The sequence below is a fragment of the Panthera uncia genome (genome assembly GCF_023721935.1).
Source record: "Panthera uncia isolate 11264 chromosome B2 unlocalized genomic scaffold, Puncia_PCG_1.0 HiC_scaffold_24, whole genome shotgun sequence".
NCBI lineage: Eukaryota > Metazoa > Chordata > Mammalia > Carnivora > Felidae > Panthera > Panthera uncia.
The window spans coordinates 74,743,756-74,765,106 of NW_026057580.1; positions in this window are offsets into that span (position 1 = coordinate 74,743,756).

The window sequence follows — 21,351 nt, forward strand, 5'->3', positions numbered from 1 at the left end:
GTGGGAGAGAGCCAAAGCATAAGAGACTGTTAAAAACTGAGAACAAATTGAGGGTTGATGGGGGGTGGGAGGGAGGGCAGGGTGGGTGATGGGTATTGAGGAGGGCACCTTTTGGGATGAGCACTGGGTGTTGTATGGAAACCAATTTGACAGTAAATTTCATATATTAAAAAATAAAAAATAAAAAAATAAAAAATAAATAAAAAAAATAAAAAAAATAAAAAATACCAAGAAATTTAAAAAATAAATAAATAAATAAATAAATCTTGTTATCTAGAAGAGGAAAAAAAAAAAAGAAATTGTGGTTTATATACACAATGGAGTACTACGTGGCCATGAGAAAGAATGAAATATGGCCCTTTGTAGAAACATGAATGGAACTGGAGAGTGTGATGCTAAGTGAAATAAGCCATACAGAGAAAGACAGATACCATATGTTTTCACTCTTATGTGGATCCTGAGAAACTTAACAGAAACCCATGGGAGAGGGGAAGGAAAAAAAAAAAGGAGGTTAGAGTGGGAGAGAGCCAAAGCATAAGAGACTCTTAAAAACTGAGAACTAACTGAGGGTTGATGGGGGGTGGGAGGGAGGGGAGGGTGGGTGATGGGTATTGAGGAGGGCACCTTTTGGGATGAGCACTGGGTGTTGTATGGAAACCAATTTGACAATAAACTTCATATATTGAAAAAAAAAAGAAAGAGAACTAAGAGCATTTTCAATTCAAATCATAGGATGAGACCCCATGACTTTCCATGTCCATGTTAAAAATTCTGTCTTTTCCAGTTGTATGGCTAAATGACTTTGTAAATTTTCTTCCAGCAAAAACCAAACCCCAAGTCTGACTTTGTGGATCATTAAGTGTGAAGAATACTTAGATTGGTTCTTTTATATGCTGTTTCACTATACCTGAATTTGGAAAATAAACCAAGTTTATTTTGAGGAACCAGGCAAGAAATGAATGGCACATTCAAATTGAGTAGTTAAAAAAAAAAAAAAAGTTTATTTATTTATTTTAAGGCAGGGAAAGGAGCAGAGAGAGAAAATCAAAGCAGGCTCTGTGCTGACAGCTCAGAGCTCCTTGCAGGGCTCAATCCCATGAACCATGAGATCATGACCTGAGCTGAAACCAAGAGTTAGACACTGAACTGACTGAGCCACCCAGGCACCCCCAAATTTGAGTAATTTGAAGAATGTTTAATAAAGGTATTATTGACAGAGGTCTGGGCAGGGTGAAGGGAAAGAGTACTGCAAAATTACTAAAAACTGCATGTTATTATCACTCATAAGCCTGAAGGTATAAGGAGATGGAGAAGTTACCAGAACCCAGAGACAGAGCTATTTGGGGAGAACCACCAGATAAGAGCTGCAGCCTTTGGTAAAAACGATGCAGTCAATTTACAACAACCTCACACAGAGAGAACTAGGGGAATAAACATTCTCCTACCCTCCCTCACTCCTATCTACTCCTGGCACCCCTTTTTATTCATAAACCTATTTGTAAATCATTGGACAAGAAGGATTATTAAATGCAGGTCAGAATCCTAGAACACAAGGAGGAGGTTGAGAGGTCTTTTCATCCAGAAAGATTAGAAAGCTAAAAGCCATCTCACTAAATCCTTGTTTCTACTAATTAGATGCACAGATGTTATAGAAGATGGGGTAAGTACATGAGCTGGCTGCAACAGATGTGATTCTCAGCAGCAGCTGGACATTAGGTTCCATTATCTGTCACCAGCTTTGTGGTGGAGGGCAGCTAAGGTGGCACCAGCAGAGTGACAGCTGCAATAGCCATTTCCTGATCTCTGGATCACAGCTATGGTGTTTCTACTATTTACCTAAAGCCAAAGACCCAATTTCCAGTCTTGTAATGCTTAAAATAGAGTAGTTTCTGTTTCCTGAATTGAACTTTGATATCAATTATCATATCAATTATGGCAGTAGGTGAAAACATTGTAATTTCCTTACCTCAAAGAGTTTTCATGTATATATTTTACTTTTCCACCTGCTTGCAGTCTTCAGTTGAGTTATATCCATGAATGCCCTGGAGGGCCTATTACTAAATAAAAGACTTGAGGAGAAGGCTCATATACCAAATTAGCCTCTGGATATAATTCCAGAGTTTACTTGAATGGTTTATGTTAACTTGATCTTAATTGTAGCTTATTCTAAATATGTGAGATGTAGAGATGTTTGTAAAATGTGAGGGGAAATGTAATGTGTTTGAAAGAGGTAAATGTTGGCATGGATTTATAATATATGACTTATTCACCCATTCTGTATGTTCCGTGAGAAGGACCAAAATGTATGCATGTTCTTCTCCAGGGTTTTAAACACACATCTGCATGGGGTGAACAAGCATTTCTGAAAGCTCTTTAATTGGTTATTCTGTGTGGGTTGGGAATACTGGTAAAAGACAATGTAGTTGAAATGAACTTGTTGATTACCATGGAGATTAGAAAGTCATAGAATGGCAAAGGCAAAATAGTGTCACTCATCCTTCAGAGGCTAACTTAGTTTTCCATACTGTAGTTGATAGCTAATCCAGTACAGTTATCAAAATTGATGAGCCCGGAGAGATCTTTATTACTGGTGAATTGATCAGCTCAGAAAAGTCATACCTATGCTGTCTAATAAAACCAAATAAAATCTTCTTAGCTTGATGAAAAGAGACCAACATGAGTCCCTGAATGTCACTGAAGTTGAAATGAGGTTAATTAGAGTCATGAAATAAATGGAATTCTAATTTGAGTATACGTCATTGTAGACCCAGTAGAAAAATAATCTGAACATGCGGTTGGAACAGAAATGTTCATTAACTTGCTAGAATACTCACATTAGTGTCCCAATTATTATGGTAGGAAAGGCAAAGAGGAAACTCTGAAGCTCCCACATCCCATCAAAATTGCAGTTCAAAAGCAATAGTGCAGCCCAGCCCTTGGATAATTTCAGATTTAAAGACCACTATCAAAGATTTTTAAAATTCAGAGATTAGGGGCTCCTAGATATCCTAGTCGGCTAAGTGTCTGACTTCGGTTCAATTCATGATCTCACGGTTTTTGAGTTCGAGGCCCGTATCAGGCTCTGTACTGATGGCTCAGGGCCTGGAGCCTGCTTCAGATTCTGTGTCTCCGTCTCTCTCTCTGTCTCTCGCCCAACTCATGCTCTGTCTTTCTCTCACACAAAAATACATAAACATTAAATAAAAAATAATAAATAATAAACAAATAAGTAAATAAATAAATAAAATTCAGAGATTATAAACTACATCCTTATGCTGTCCCATAGCTTGTGAAGTGTAGAGTACAGATGAACCTTTAATGATTATGGTTTATTTTATACTTACACAGCAACTTATTAAGTGAATGTGACCTCCCTTCCTGGAGTGAATCAATCCAGAATCTATCATCTAACATATACTTATTGCTCTGGTAAAGGATTTTCTCTATTTTACTAATCAGAATACACCAAACACCGTTTCTTTCACATGGTCAAGCCAATGGTAAATCTTCACTATCCTGAGTCACAACAACATTAATTGTCCACATTTCTGACACAGTTTAGTCAACTGATACCTTAACCGTATCAACATCATTTGAGATAGACCACTGGTTACTGAAGTGATGCTACTACCCTGATAGGATTTGAAGAATAGAAAAGGAAAGTATCTAATATGCTTTGGCAACTCACCTTAGTGTTGGAGCAGTGATACTCAAAACGTGATCCAATTTTCAAGTTTTCTGTTACTGGTCCAGAATGAGGTAAGAGTTCAGAAACTTTTATAGCACTTGACAATATTACAGCATCCAAGCTTGAGAGGAATGGTTTCATCTAGTTGAGCTGAACAAGGCACACCAGTCCATGATAGATTGGAAATAAAAACTAAAAATACTCCTTCACTGCAGATTGTTTGAAAGCGTTGTGTTACAGAGTAGAAGATAAATCTCCTAAGACTACAAGGGCCCACTTTACTGAAGTTTCCAGGATCCACCTGAGACATGTTGGGATATTACCTTCAAAACAAAGAACACTTTTCTGTACCTAACTGCCTCTATAGCTGGTTAATAACCACAATAGATGATGGAATTTATTGGATTTTGGGGCCATCAGATACTGATTTGAGCATTCTTCTCCAGTACATTTAATGGGTCACTAGAAAACTGCCAACTTTGTGGGGTCCCAGAACAAAAGAACCATCTCTGACTTGGCCAGAGACAATGCAAGCGGCTCTGCCACGTGGCCTTTATAACCCAATGGATTGAATTTTGTCCTGGTGAAGTCATAATAAGATACACTATACATGGGTAGTGATATGATCTAAAGTTTTAAACTAAAGCTACATCCTCTCCACAAGAAACAATCTATCACTTGAGAAACACCTCTTGTCTCATTACGGGACCAGAATAACTTATTATGGCACACTGGGTAAATATGCATAACAAGATAGGTATCATTGAAACCATCACAAAGTCACATGTGCCTATTCCTGCTACGCTGTCTCTCTTCCTACAACTTTGCCTTCATAGGGAAGTTCCTTATGTCTAGTAAGTAATAGAGAACAAAGTTAGAGCTATAAACATGTAAAATGTGCTTAATCCTGTCACAATTTTACTTACATTATATCAAAGCCTTCCTTGAGGGAGAAGGTGAAGATATTGAAAAACAAAGAATGGAGATCATCTTTGGACAGAACTTCAAGAGTAAATCTCTTTGTCTGGATTTCCAGGCAGGAAAGGTGCCCAGAAGTAAGAATCTAAATTAAATAATGGAACCAAACTAGTAGACTGGCCAGGTGGTTACAGACCTAGATGAAAGGTAATATTGTGGTTTAGGTAAAATATATGTGGATAGATCTTTTGGAATAGGACCAGAATGCGGGTATATGTATGTACTATGTAAATGCTCATTAAAATCCTTCCCCATTAGGGGGGAAAAAAAAAGAGAGAGGGTTAGAGTGGGAGAGAGCCAAAGCATAAGAGACTCTTAAAAAATGAGAACATACTGAGGGCTGATGGGGGGTGGGAAGGAGGGGAGGGTGGGTGATGGGTATTGAAGAGGGCATCTTTTGGGATGAGCACTGGGTGTTGTATAGAAACCAATTTGACAATAAATTTCATATATTTAAAAAATAAAAAATAAAAAAAAATAAAATCCTTCCCCATTGAAGTCTCTTAATGTGATGCTGGACAGGGTGACTTGCTCTATACATGTCAGTATCTTCCCCACCCATTTTGGTGCTTGCTCAATGAAGCCATATACATGGTGTCCATGAGACAATAATATAGGCTCACACACCCCTAGGGTAATCTGGTTATTGCTCCAGTGACCACCCAACATCCAGCAGCAGGAATCCCCATTGTGATGTCAGACTAAGACCATTCAGCTCTCTGGTAGGAAGCTGAATACATTTTATTGGCTACAACCATTGCTGGAATCCAAATTTTTACCCCCACTTGACTGTTCCCAAGGGTAGCGATTTGTTTTCACTGGAACAAAAACACACACAGGATTTGTATTTGTATTCCCTACTTATCATTTTCTGTTTGCCTATATATGTTTGCCTATATCATTTCCAGAATGCCTATATATTACCAGGGCATCTCACTCCATATTGCTTTCATTTTATTATAAGAGAAATATAGAAATTGCCAGATGGTCATGGGACTCACTATTCTTATTATGCACTGTGTCATCCAGAAGCAGCTACCCTAAGAAAATGGAGGATTGGCCAATTGGAGCTTCAGTTATGTTACCTGAGAGATAACACCTCATAAGGTTGTAAAGTGTCCTATGAAACACAGGATAGTCTCAGGAAAAAGCACCCTCTTCAACTAATTTATGCTACAGGAAAATGTATGATTTTGTTTCTCTCATAGAGTACATCAATCAGCAACCAAAGGTGGAAGAATAACAACTCTTAAGATTAGACCTAATGATCAACTGAACAAAGTTTTTGTTACCTCATCTTTATGTCTGTAGCCTTTGATAATTTGATAATTTAATGAAATAAATGTTTCCATTAAGGGGCCCCAAAAGTAATTCTACTAAACTCGAATGTGAGGTTTCCAGCTAGTGCTTTTTTTTTTTTTTTTTTTTTTGGTCTCCTCATGCCACTGAACAAATGGGAAGTAAAGGGAGTTGTAGTGTAGATAAAATGATTGATCCTGATTATGAAGAAATAGGGTTACTTTCCCTTGCCGGCAGCACAGAGGTGAACGGAATCTAGTAATGGTGGATTGCAACCCCATGTAGACAGAATGATCAAAGACCCAGATGCTTTAGGTATGATGACCTTTCACTCCAGTAGGTAAGAAACCCCAACTAGCTGAATTTTAAGATGAAGGAAAGCAGAATCTAAATGGTAACTAGATGAATAGTTTCGAAGCTATGTTTTTATCAGCACTATAGCTTGTACTTAAATCTTTCCTTGCTTTGTATTGATATATTTTTATTTACATAGTTTAATAAATGTTTCTTGCCTTGCCTTTCCACTTCTCCCTTCTTGTTTTTGGAGTGTGTTGAAGGTTGTTGACCTTACACTTCATTTCGTGAGTTGCAGAACATTCAGATAGGATGAGACAGAATTCAAGAGAAGTGGACATTACCTCAATTCTGAACTTGGAATCCTTTGAGGTAGGAGGAGTATATGGCATTGTAGTATGTGGGAACCTTTCCTTTATGTATAAAATATGGGAAGTAGGTCATGGTAGTGACTAGTTGTAAGTTTTTTGCCTTTTCTTTATTTTTTAATATGCCACACACTTAAACTACTTTCTTATTTCGTGAGAGCTCTTACTGTATGAGTCTTGGCGAAAAGCAAAAGACTAAAGGTAAATTTTCTGCTCTTAGTTCTCTGACAGCCAAGGAGCGGGCTTAAGACCAACACTTGGCCCATCAGACATTGCTACTTTAGGACTTTGAATTTTCAGTGAATTTGATTGACCATGCATCAGGAGCACAGGATTCAGCAGTGGCAGCTGTTTCCAGCTGCTGTCCTGTATATACAGCACATGCATAGACCATATGGTTCTGCTGCCCAGCTGCTAGAGCATCCCCTGGTTCATGCTCAACTTGAACCTATTCCTTCTGTTTTTGACTTCTGTGAGCCTTCCTATAAGCTTCTGATAAATGTCTTTCTTACTAACCGTAAGAGTTGGTTTTCCCTGCAGATTACAAGGAAGCCAGCTCCACCTTAAAATACAAAAACTGTAAGACATAAATTACTTATAATGACATATGAATTACTATTGTCTTCTCACAGATGAGGAAACTAAGGTGCAGAAATATTAAGTGGTTTGCTCACAATGCTAGTCAGTGGTGAACCCAGAATTGGAATTCAAGTCGTTGCCCCCAAATCTATAGCTTTCATTCTGCTCCATTCTACCTTCTTGTGTGGTTTATTTCATCACTGGCCTATTCAGGTTCCATAAAAAGAGGAGAAAGGATTATCTTTCCTTTAGTTTACAGGAAACTGGCTTTTCTCAGAGCCCATGATCCTCACTCCCTAGACTACACAGTAACCAAATTAGCACATACTGCCTTTGATTTACTGTTTTAGTGGTGTTGGTAAGTAACAATTTTTAATCTCCTTTGTTTTTATCTGAGTCTTCGCAATTAACCCAGGCATTTCTTTAAGGTACGAGAGAAACTTTTCTTTTTTAGCCCCAATGCCAAGCACACAACAACAGCATAATAAACATTTATTGATTCATTTGTCTTGTCTTCTTTTCCTCAAAGTAATTTTAATTACCTGTATTAATCTGTCTTTGACATGAATTAGTTTGGGTTATAATCCTAATAATAGAAAATAATTCTGGTGCTGCTTTGTCATGCATCTCTTGAAAAGAAATATCTCCCTTTAAGTTCATGACCACTTATCTCAAGTAGGTCATTAGGCTTCTCCTTAGCACTCACTTCCCTGGTTCATTCCCTCTTGGCCTCCTCTGGATACTTATTTCACATTGTCTCTTCTTTCCTTACATTTAACTGATGACCTTATTACCATTTCATAAGAAAAGAGATGTCAGATGAGAAATTGCAAAGATCCTACAACATAGACCAAGCGATTTGCATACATGCCCTTATATTCTGTCTTTTCAGCTCTTATTGTAGGTGAATCGTCCATATTCCTTTCTAACACAAACCCTTCCACTTCTTGTAAGTCTATCCTCTCTTACCTATTTAATGAAATCATTCCAGCAGTTGAACTCCACCTGTATATAGCTATGCTACATATTACCCACCTTTTAAAATATCTGGCTTCATCTCAGGCCTCTTCCAGTAACATCTCCATTTCTGTTACTTTTTTTCTTTTTAATTTTTTTAACGTTTATTTATTTTTGAGAGACAGAGAGAGACAGAGAACGAGCAGGGGAGGAGCAGAAAGAGAGGGAGACACAGAATCCAAAGCAGGCTCCAGGCCCTGCGCTGTCAGCACAGAGCCTGACGTGGGGCTCGAACCCACGAACTGTGAGATCATGACCTGAGCCGACTGAGCCGCCGAGGTGCCCCCATTTCTGTTACTTTTTTAAGCAAAATTTACAGAGTTGTCTCTACTTTCTCTCTATCTTCTTCTTTCCCATTTCCTCTCAAGTCCAATACTCCTCTGAAACAGTGCTTGTGGAAGTCAGTGATAAACTCCATTTGTTAGATCCAATGGTCAGTTCTCAGTCTTCTGATCCAAATACTGTGGCACAGTTGATTCATCCCATATTTTTGAAACACTTCTTCACTTGGTTTCCAGGACACCGTTTCCTGTTAAGTCTCCATCATCTTCACAGGTTGCCCCTTCTTAGTGTTCTCTTCCTATTCCTCTTCATCTCCCAGAATTCCAAACATTGGAGCACCCATGATTCAGTCTTCATATCTTTTCTCTATCTGCTCTCAGTCCATAAATGAACTCATCCAGCCTTCCATGTTGTATATTTACCTAGTTATTTGTAAACCCCATGAGAATAGTGACTTGATCTGTCTTCTTTCACCTCTTCATCAACTCAAGACCCAGTACCTGGATAAGATGCTGATCATCAAGTCCAATGTATGTGTGGTTTGACCCCACACCATCAAGCAATTAACTCAATTCTGATACTATCTACCCAGAGGTAGTCTCAGATTGCACAGGTTAAAGGCTCTGTCCCACCAGACTGCCCTCCACTTCACATGCCAGTCTCAACTCCAAATTGTTACTTATACTTCTGGAGTAATTGGTTATAAGCCAGAGGTTCCCATGAACCACTCTTTGCATTTGATTAATTTGCTATAGCAGCTTACAGAATTCAGGAAACCAGTTTACTCATTAGATCATTGGTTTATTACAAAGGATATAAATCAACAGCCAGATGGAGAGATATATGGCTAAGAGGTGGGTAAGGGTGCGGAGCTCCCATGCCCTCTCCAGGCACACTACTCTCCCGAAATCTCCACGGGTTTATCAACCCAAAAGCTCTTTGAATTTTTACGGAGGCTTTGTTACATAGGCATGATTGATTAAATCATTGGCCTTTGGTGACTGAACTCCTTGAAATCACACGTCTGGATCCACTGGCAACCAGCCCCCATCCCTAGGTGCTTTCAAAGTCTCATTAACATAACAAAAACCCCATTACGGCTCTCATCATTTAGGAAATTCTAAAGGTTTTAGGAGTTCTGTGCCTGCCAGAAATGGGGAAGAAAACCAAATATGTATTTGTTATAAAACACAATATTACACCAGAACAAATCTGGAAGATAATAGTCACTTAACATATGTTGGCTGCAGGAATATTTAAATATTCTTTTCTGCATACTCTACAGTTATTTCCATTATTATTCCCTTTCTCCTAGACCATTTTGCTGTATGAATGTCACTCTTAATACTACAATAAACATATTTCATGGTACCTGCCTCATCCAGTCTCAAAGGGAAGCTTACATATGTAACAACTTCCGTATCTGTCAGAGCTGAAAGGTCGTGAAATGCATACCCAGAGGCTATGTCTTAATTAATTAACAGGGTGGATATTAACTTGTGACTTCTCTGTTTTTGTAGATGAGCCACCAGATCAGGCATCTGGAAGTGACTCCTGCCTAATTACCATCTGAATGAAACTACAAGAGACACCCTGAGCAAAAACCATCTAGTTGATCCCATTGAGCCCTCATATTTGAGAGCAATACTAAAGGTTGTCATTGTTTAGTCACTAAATTTGGGTTGTTTATTGCACATCAATAAGTAGCTGATACAGCAATGCTAAAATTAACAAGAAATATAGAAAATATATATGAAGGGAACTTTATTTTATTTTTTTAATGTTTTTATTTATTTTTGGAGAGAGAGAGAGAGCATGAGCGGGGGAAGAGCAGAGGGAGAGGGAGACACAGAATTCGAAGCAGGCTCCAGGCTCTAAGCTGTCAGCACAGAGCCCCATGCGGGGCTTGAACCCACAAACTGTGAGATCATGACCTGAGCCGAAGCCGGATGCTCAACTGACTGAGCCACCCAAGCACCCGAAACTTTAAAATGATATTGAGGAACTCAAAAGAAGACTTGAATACCTGGAAGGTATGTGTTATGCATTGACAGAAAGATGCAATATTATAATAATATCAATTTTCCCAAAATCAATTCATAAATATTAAATAAACCCATTAAGATATTTAAAAGGCTTCTTTTTTTAATAACTAGATGACAAAACTTTAAAACCTATATGGAAAAATAAATTTTTAAGAATAGGCAGGGAAATTCTGAAGAAAGAAACCCTTTTTTAATACTACAAAATATTGAATCATATTGTAAAGCAAAAATAAAGGAAACAGTGACATACCAGCACATGGATAAATATACTTGTACAATTCAGCCAATACAATATAATACAACCAATACAATTCAACCAATAACAAACTCTATACTAACAAATTTGATAACTTAGATGAAATTCCTTGAAAGACACCAAGAAGAAAGAGAAAAAAATCATGTGATCTTATGAATTGATGTAGAAAAGCATTTGACAAAATCCAACCACCATTCAATCCAAAAACAAAAAAAAACAAAACAAAACAAAACAAAAAAAAACCAACCTCTCAGCAAACTAGGAATAAAGGGGAACTTCCTTAACATAATAAGCAACATCTACAAAAACTTGCAGCTAGTAGCATACTTAATGGAGAGAAACTGGCTTCTTTTCCCCTAAGATCTGGAACAAGGCAAGGATGTTCTCTTTCACCATTCATATTCAACATCAGACATCATATTGGAAGTTGTAGCTAGTGCAATAGATAAGAAAAATTAAGAAGGAAAAAATAAAACTCTTTTTGCCTGAAAATGACCTCATTGTACGTTTAGAAAATCCCAAAGCATCAACAACAAGAAGAAAAAAACTCCTGGAACTAATAAGCAAGTATAAAAAGGTCACAGAATACAAGGTCAATATAAAAAAGCCAATTGCTGCCCTATATATCCACGATGAACAATTGAAAGAAATTAAAAGCACATTTCATTCACAGAATGATAGAAACAAATAAATTCAAAGAAATAAATAAAGAGAGATATGTATAAATTTAATAAAATATGTACAGTACGTGGAAAAATATAAAACTCTGCTGAAAGAAATGAAAGATCTAAATAAATGGAGAGATATGCTGTGTTCATACAATATTTACTCTTATTAAGATGTCAATTATTCCCAACTTGATCTATAAGTTCAATGTAATCGTAATCAAAATCTCAGCAAGGTTTTGTGGATATTGACAAACTAATTGTAAAGATAGACAAAATTGCCAACATACTACTGAAGAAGACCAAGTTGAAGGACACTACCCAATGTCAATATTTACTACAGAACTACAGTAATCAAGATAATGTGGGGCTGGTGAAAAATAGACACAAAGTAATGGAACAGAATAGAGTGCCTAGAAATAGACCTATATAAATATAATCAACTGATTTTTGAGAAAGGAGCAAAGGCAGTTCAAAGAATAAAGAAAGAACAGTCTTTTCAACATATGTTACTGAAGCATATGGTACTGACACCCATATGCTAAAAAATAAATCTAAACACATATTACACCTTTTACAAAAATTAACTTGAAATACATCATAGACCAAAGTATAAAACACAGTACTATAAACTTCTAAATGAAAGCATAGGAGAAAATCTATGTGATCTTGGTTTTGGTGAGGCAGTTTTAGATACAATACAAAAAGTGTGATCCATAAAAGAAAAAAATTGGTAAATTAGACTTTATTACAATTAAAACTCCTGTTTAAAAAAAAAAAACTGTTAAATGAAAAGACAAGCCACAGACTGAGAAAAATATTTGCGAAACAAAGATCTGATATAGAACTTGTAAGCAGGGCCACTTGGGTGGCTCCATCAGTTAAGTGTCTGACTTGGGCTCAGGTCTCATGGTCTGTGAGTTTGAGCCCGCGTTGGGCTCTGTGCTAACAGCTCAGAGCCAGCCAGAAACCTGCTTCAGATTCTCTCTCTCTCTGTCTCTCTGCCCCTCCCCAACTTGTGCACACACACCTCCTCTCTCTCTCTCTCAAAAATAAACATTAAAAATTTTTTTTAAAGAATTTGTATACAAAATATACAAATAACTCTTAAAAAAAAAAAAACAAAACAGGAGGTTAGAGTGGGAGAGAGCCAAAGCATAAGACACTCCTAAAAACTGAGAACAAACTGAGGGTTGATGGGGGGTGGGAGGGACAGGGGGTGGGTGATGGGTATTGAGGAGGGCACCTGTTGGGATGAGCAATGGGTGTTGTATGGAAACCAATTTGACAATAAATTTCATATATTGAATAAAATAAAAAAATTTTTTAAATTAAAAAAATAAATAAATAAAATAAATTTAAAAAATTTTTAAAAACCCAAAATATACAAATAACTCTTAACACTGAACAATAAATAAAACAACCTTCCCCTCATACACATATATATTAATATTTCTACATATAACTTGTAAGGGTTAAATTGTAGTGTAGGGCTAACGCTTAGCTTGAAAAATAACAACTTTTTTCTGACACTAAAGGTCAAAAGATAACAGCCTTGCTTTTACTCTTGTAAATCATACTTCATACTCTTGTGAATCAGGCTTTACCAATGAAGGAAACAAAAGCTCAAAAAAAAAAAAAAAAGAGCATCAGAGACAAGGTCAAGGAGATCCACTGGTTGCAACTTAGCGGCAGAAAGTCTAAAATAATCACCTCATTCGATAACTGTTTCTGACTCATCTGGCAACTGTTTCTAACTCATCTGGGAACTGTTTCTCTGTTCTGTTCCCAGATAATGATAAAACGATGTGATCGGCTTTAAAAACTCTGTACCCTGGCTGTTCGGGGCCACACTCTTATCAAGAGTGTTGGTCCTGATCGGTCGGCCTTGCCTCTCATTGTAATAAACTTCGTTGCGACTGTCACTGGTACCCGTAGCATTCTGTTTCAGGAGTCGTGTGGATGCAACAAACTATCTGTATCTATATTAAACTATGCATGAGCCCATACCTATATAAACAAATGATTGAATAAATTAATATTTCAGAAAGAAGAAACAAATCTCCCATGCAAAAGAATTCCAAATAACTTAAGTAGACATTCTACCGTCAAGGAAAGGGTGCATAAATCCTTACTCCTTAAGTGTGGGTTCCATATAGTGACTTCCATCCAAAGAGCACTGTATGGAAAGAGGGGAAAATAGTAACTTTATAGTGGAGAAATGTGACAAACTCTATAGGGCAAGCAACCAATGTAGGGGCTATGTCCATTCTAATCATGTATTTGGACATTGAGAAAAAAAAAACACTAGGAATGAGGACTCACATATGCCCCCACTCTAATTTAGAGAGTCATGAAGACACTTCAGTTACCTAAGTATCAATGTCAACTTGAATTCTGAGCCCAACAGTTCCTGAAATGTTTGCATATTCTTCTTCCCAACATATGGTTTCTAAGTAAATGACCGTAAGTCAGTCCTTTTGGGAAGGACTGGGAGAATCATTACTGTGTATAATTGTTATGATGTTATAGGGTCTTTCTTTTTGGAATCTAGACTCTTTTTTTTTCCCTTTTTAACATTTATTTATTATTGAGAGACAGAGCATGAGCATGGGAGGGGCAGAGAGAGGGAGACAGAATACGAACCTGGCTCCAGGCTCCGAGCTGTCAGCACAGACCCAGACGCGGGGCTCGAACTCACAAACTGTGAGATCATGACCTGAGCTGAAGTCAGACGCTCAACCGACTGAGCCACCCAGGCGCCCCGGGATCTAGCCTCTTTTAATCAGTGTGTTCGGCATCTGAAAACTGGCTCAGGTTCAGAGCGACAGCTTGTTACTTTTTCATTGGAGCTGCTGCCCTCAGCCTCCTAATCATCCATCCTTGATTTCTTTTGGTTATACAGATTGAACAATACCTGTATTAGCTGCCCATCTATCTTTCCTCCTGGGATGCCATATTCTACCAACCATCTCTAAAGCTCTTTGTGGTTCACATCCCTCTAATTGCCACTCTGACTTTGCTGCTCATTATACCTGCCTTGATTCTGACAGCTAAATACTGCCTCCTGGTCTCCATTGTCATTAGTGAGCCCAGCACCACCTACCATCTGCCCTGTCCTCCATACTAGAGCATCATTAGCTCCCAGTGATGCCAACTCATCCCCCCCCCCCCACTGGTCATACTGGATTAGGGGTCCTTCTCCAATATGACCCTATTCTAATTACATCCACAATGAACCTACTTCAAATTCAGTTACATTCTGAGATAGTAGGTGTTAAGTCTTCAAGATTCCTTTTCCAGTGGGTTTGGGGCTTTGTCAACTCTTCACAAAGGATCATTGGTGGAGAAGGGGACCTAATTAAATCCGACTCGAAACTATACCTTCCATTTGCCCTCACCCCCACTGATTTCAAAACAAAGCATGTCTAAGTTTATTTGGTGTATACATTGGGTTTTTGCCCACACTTCCATTCAAAGGAAGAGGCTCTAAAATTGAAAATTAATGGACCAGATAAACTTCCAGGTTCACCAATAGAACCTCTTGATTTATAACTCAAGAACCGGGGTCATATGACCTGGGCTCAAATCCCAACTTAAAAGTATTGCTCTGCTATCCTGGGAAAGTCAACCTAAATTCTCTAGAAATTACTTTCTTATTTGTAGAGTGGAATAAGTAGTTCCCTACTTCAGGGGGCTGCTGTAAGTATTAATTAAGATGATCCTAGGGAAGTGCTTAGCACTATATCAAGCCCACAAAAATTGCTCATTACTGTTCGCTCTTCTAAACATTCCATCTCCAAAATTTGTAGTGTGGGGTCAATAAGAATTAACTACAAGGACTGTAACATGGCTGTATTAGGTAGCAGTAAAGAGTCAAGTGCATTTCTACAGGGCTAACTTAAAAAACAAAATGAGAGGGGTGTGTGGGTGGTTCAGTAAGTGAAGTATCTGACTTCGGCTCAGGCCATGATCTCACAGTTCGTGGGTTCAAGCCCCGTGTTGTGCTCTATGCTGCACCTCTGATCCTGGAGCTTCTTCAGATTCTGTATCTCCCTCTCTCTCTGCCCCTCCCCTGCTTGTTCTCTCTCGCTCGCTGTCTCTCTCTCTCTTCTTTCAAAATTAAAATAAAACTTTTTTTTTTTTTTAATGAGAGTCCCTGCTCCGAGAAAAATATCCAGAAGCTTTGAAAGCCATAGTCTACAGACATCGTCTCATACTATTCTTACAGCCAGACTCTCAACTAATGTTGAAAAACACTGGAAAGATTCTGGAAACAAAGGGGCAATCACTGTTGTTCCCATGTAAGGGAAGTGTCTTGCCTCTGAGGGAGAGATAGTAGACAAGTGAGGAGGCAGTGAAAGCTGGCACCAGGGTGAGGCAAGGGAGGGAGGGGCACAGCGCACAAAGGCAAAGGTGGCCTCTAGGGTCTGCAAGGACCACCCTGTGATTGCAGGACCCTGAGAGTGACCGCACCTTCTGAGTCCAGGGACCACAGAGTTTTCTGCATGCACATATAGAAGTGTAGTCTTAAGTATTAAGAGAGAGAACGAAATGGTTTCAAGAGAAAAAGAATGTAAAGCTGAAAAGAAGTCCTTCATTTCAATAGTGAAGAACATGAGACCAGGGGAGAGAAGTGATTCCTTCCAGTTCACACAGCTGGCAGTGGACAGAGCCAGGACTGGAACTCACTCTCCTCCCTGGCAGAGTTCCCTCCACTGTGATGCACAGACGCCCTGAACCGTCAAGGGAAGGTGCCAAGAATCCCAAAAATTTTAGATGTGGAAACAGAATAAATTTGTAAAAACTTTAAAGTGATGAATTTAATAACAGGCAAAGAGTAATAGAAAAAACATCTTTAAAAAGCATTTGATTCCAGATGTATTCATGTTCTATTAATGGGATAAATTATTCTTTTACTCAATCACTTCATCAGTACAACGGCGGGGACGTAGCTTTGGCGTTATAGAGATAGTTCGTACTAGGTGCCGCAAACCTGTTATATGCCGGGACCTGCACAAGGATTATCTCTTTGATTTCTCAGTACAGATCTCTGAGGTAGATATTATTATTTCCACTGTTACTAATAAAGAAATAGCAAGAAAAATAGTAAATTACTTGCAAAAATAAATGACAGAAAACTATGATCAAGCCAAGTTTTATGAATTAAAACATTCTATTAACAAAATCAAGGCAAAAACAAAGAAGATACATATTAAAACTTTAGAAGTAACAGCAGAATTTTCTTTATTTTAATCAGTTCTTGGGGCACCTGGGTGGCTCAGACAGTTAAGCGTCCGACTTCAGCTCAGATCATGATCTCCTGATCTGTGAGTTCCAGCCCCGCCCCGGGCTGATGCTGACAGCTCAGAGCCTGGAGCCCGCTTCAGATTCTGTGTCTCCCGTTCTCTCTGCCCCTCCCCTGCTCATGCTCTGTCTCTCAAAAATGAATAAATGTTAAAAAATGTTTTAATCAGTTCTAAATAATTATTAATAACTGGGGCGCCTGGGTGGCGCAGTCGGTTAAGCGTCCGACTTCAGCCAGGTCACGATCTCGCGGTCCGTGAGTTCGAGCCCCGCGTCAGGCTCTGGGCTGATGGCTCGGAGCCTGGAGCCTGTTTCCGATTCTGTGTCTCCCTCTCTTTCTGCCCCTCCCCCGTTCATGCTCTGTCTCTCTCTGTCCCAAAAATAAATAAAAAACGTTGAAAAAAATTTAATTATTAATAACATAAATTTGTTTAGCAGAGATTTGCTTTTCCTGTGTGTGATCTAGAGAATTTTTGTTACTGCAGAGGAAGAGATACATTTGAATTAAAAAGTAAATACGGTACACAGAACACCAGTCGCTCAAGAATGGGTGGTTCTAAGATATAGTGCCTGTTCCTTTGTTTTGTGCTAAAGGGCAGGCATCTTAGGAATATGTTACCAAACCTGGCAACTTAATCGTTTCTGTGTCGCTCCTTACAGCCGCTCTTCTTGTTGGCTTGAATTAGGCCATGGTAACAAAAACAAAGGCTCTCCTTGAGGATTTCTGGGTAAAGCAGGGCTGAGTTATGTGACAAGGTCAACCAGGTAATTCTGTGTTTTGTCTGCCACTGTTTCCCCCTGACATCAAAATCGGGTGCAAGTGACTCAAAGGAGAGACTCCGTTGAAAGGGGTTGCATATTTTTCCAAAACATAGAATCCATTTATTAAAAAAAAAAAATGACTGAAACTTATATATAAGTGTGTATATATAAAAAATGTTGTAAATAAACAAAAATTTTCAAACTTGGTTTAAGTTTTGTCTTCTCTAAATTCTCAACACACGATTGGAAACAAACCAGAGAATAGCATCAAAAGACAATAAAATGCTAAAGGTGATCAACATAGTGCAGTTTATTTTTCTCTCGTTCTCATGTTGTTACAAAGAATAACTCATGATCTCTTAAACAGTACTGATAATTATAAGAGCTTAAAATTAATATGCTCTAACATCAGAGTATAAAAGGATAAAGCATGAGAAATCTACTTTTCAAAAGAAATAAAATATAAATGGTGACTAAAGGAAATAGAGGCAACAATGAAAGTTGTTTTAAAAAAATAAATTGGAAACAAATGAAATTAATTTAAAAAATTTACTTAAAAAAATAAAAAAATAAATTGGAGAGTACCTGTGTGCCTCAATCGGTTAAGCATCTGACTTTTGGGTTTGGCTCAGGTCATAAACTCATGGTTTGTGGCTTCGAGCCATGCATTGGGCTATGTGGAGCCTGCTTGAGATTCTCCCTCTCTGCCCCTCCCCTGCTCTCTCTCTCACTCTCTCTCTTAAAAATAAGTAAACTTTAAATAAACAAATGTGTGAAAAATTATGCCAACATTCAAGTCATTTTTTTCAAGAAATATTTAATGACATTGGCAAATTTTTGTGACATAAAAATAAATGTAAAAAGCCTGATATAAAATTTCACATATAGGAGAGCCTGGGTGGCTCAGTCGGTTAAACGTTCAACTTTGGCTCAGGTCATGATCTTGCAGTTGGGAGTTCAAGCCCTGCTTGGCTCTGTGCTGACAGCTCAGAGCCTGGAGCCTGCTTGGGATCCTGTGTTTCCTTCTCTTTCTCTGCCCCTCCCCCACTCACACTCTGTCTCTCAAAAATAAATAAACCTTAAAAAAATTAAAAAGAAAAAAAGGAAATTTGAGAACAAACATGCACACAGGGAAAACACCATGTGACGATGAAAGCAGAGATCAAAGTGATGCTTTTACAAACCAAGAAAGGCCCCAAATTGCCAGAAAACCACTAGAAGTGAGGGTAAAGGCAAGGAACATATTCTCCTTCACAGCCCTCAAAACTCCAGTCCTACCGTGTACACATTGTATGTTAGCCAACTTGACGATAAATTATATTTAAAAATAAATAAATAAATAAACATTAAAAAAGAAAACAATTCTGCTGACACCTTGATTTTAAACGGCTAGCCTCCAAATGCGTGAGAAAATAAATCTCTGTTGTTTGCCACGCAGCTTGTGGTAATTTCTTTAGAGTACCAATATTGTTATTATCGGCTGAATTGTGCTAACAAGTTGCACGTGGGAGGGTGGGAGGGTGGGTGCATATATGTGTGTGTGGTTATGTGTGTGTGTGACTTCTCCGTGACCCTTCGTTGGTGACAGATCACATGTTCCCTAGTGACCCTGACTAAAATGGCAAAGTCTCATCATCCCATACATTTTCTTGCTTTATTTTGTCTAATTGCAGCAGTCACTCTCTGAGCCAATTGCCTGAAGAGTTGATGCACCTGACCGTTCACCCTGAGGGCCTGCGGTGGATGGGCGGTAGCCATGTTGAAGGGCAGGGAGCATGGAGCAAGCAGAGATGGAGAGAGTCAGACAGCTTAAGGCTCAGGGAGCATCTCATGAAGTCTGTTCTTTGCCTGCAGTTGCATTTCCTTCCCGCGTGGTTGGTTTATTCCTGCTGATTGGCAGTGGGTTCTTAGAACAATGGGGCCACGTCTGACAAAGCCCTTCCCTGAGAGGACCCATTCTTCAAGGCTCAGTCCAGATGGAATCTCCTACTTGAAGACTTCCCCCACAACACCAGTCAGAAGTGACTCCTTCTCTGGGATCCCCTTAGATCTTTGTAATCTAATCATCCTTACCACTAGCTTATGTGCCCATTTGTAAACTCTAAGTTCCATGAGGCTAAGAGCATGTTTATACATTTAGTGTTTTCCTTGTTGTCTAGAACAACACCTTCCGTCCTTAATAATATGTCTTTGGAGTAGGAATCAATACATGGCCATTTCCTGGTTATACAGGAAGGGGGTGTTTGATGTCATAATCTGGAATTGTTTGGCTTTATGAAATAGAAATCCATGGGAGAGGCTCATATTTTAAAAAACGGGTCTAGAAGGATACAAGAGAATCTCATGGAACCGAGCTGCAGCGTTACAGTCTGGGTGCAGGGAAGAATCAACATTTTCATTAAGCTCCTGTCTGCATTCCCCTCTTCCTGTGACTCTGTGGTTCTCTCCAGCCTATCTGCTGTCTCTTCCATCATCCCCTGCAGACCCCTCAAGGCTGTTTCTGTTCCCTCATTGCATAAGCTTATGTGTAGTATTACCTTGCTGCCAGGCAAACTCCGGCCCCAGCTCGATGCCATGTTGTAGCCCGAGATTCATTTCTTTTTGCTAAGTACAGTTTTCCTAAGTCCTTAAAAGTTGTCAAGGGAAAGACAATGGCTAGCCATGGTCAGATTAAGACACTCAGAGGCTCTAAACACTAAAAAGATTATGCTTCACCTATATAGTGAAAATTATTCTAAACCCCCTTCCTGTATAACAAAATAAGTGTGAGAGGGGGTGCCTGGGTGGCTCAGTCGGTTAAGTGTCTGACTTCAGCTCAGGTGGTGACCTCACGGTTTATGAGTTCGAGCCCTGCATCAGGCTCTGTGCTGACAGTGCAGAGCCTGCTTGGGATTCTCTCTCTCTCTCTGCCTCTCCCCTATTCTCTCTCTCTCTCTTTCTCTCTGTCTCAAAAATATAATAAACATTTTTTTAAATAAATGTGAGAAAGTCCACAACATCCTGAATTTTTCCCCAAAGATGACTTCAACTACATTTTTTTTCCAAAAATAAATATTGTCATAAAAAATGTGGAGTTTCCTCCATTTTGCTGGTGCCTCAGTCATTACCTACTGGGTAATCTGGCTGGGGGCTTTTTAATAAATTGTCTCCCCAGGTAAGACTTGCATCTCTGCTCCAATCAGCCTTGACCAAGAGACAGCTGGGCCGTGTGGAAAGGAAGGTTGCCCCTCCAAAGGCTGTAAATCAGGGAAGTTCATTTAAAAGACAATCAGATGAGACAGGCACAAATAACACATGCACCATATCCAGTGGTGTTCACTGCAGAAAGCTGAATGCCTTAACCTCAGTTTCCTCCCTCTGGTTAAACAAGTCATGGGTAAACTAATGTTCGTTCCTTTATCAGGTATTCCAAAAAATTTATAAGCACCTTATTGGCATCATTTGTTCATTGCTATGGAATAGGATGTGCTTCTGTCTACAGGAAAATATCACCATCAGTTATAATCTAATTTTTTGAATGTATCTTAGTGCTTTGCAACCTAATCCAAAGGTTATTATTGAATTCTTTATGCTGTATCATTGTAACCTTCAAATTGACCTCCATGAAAACAAGTGTTTACATTTTCAGACTAGACTTTCACTGTTCACATTATCCTCCCAGTTTATAAATGTTATTTCTGTATATATTTTTAGCTAAACAGAAGCAAAACCTGTCCTTGTCTCTACTGCAAATATGATATTCCTGGCATATGAAATCCTTTCACAAATGTTTTCGGAAATGTTGACTATAATGCTATAGGTCTAAAAGACC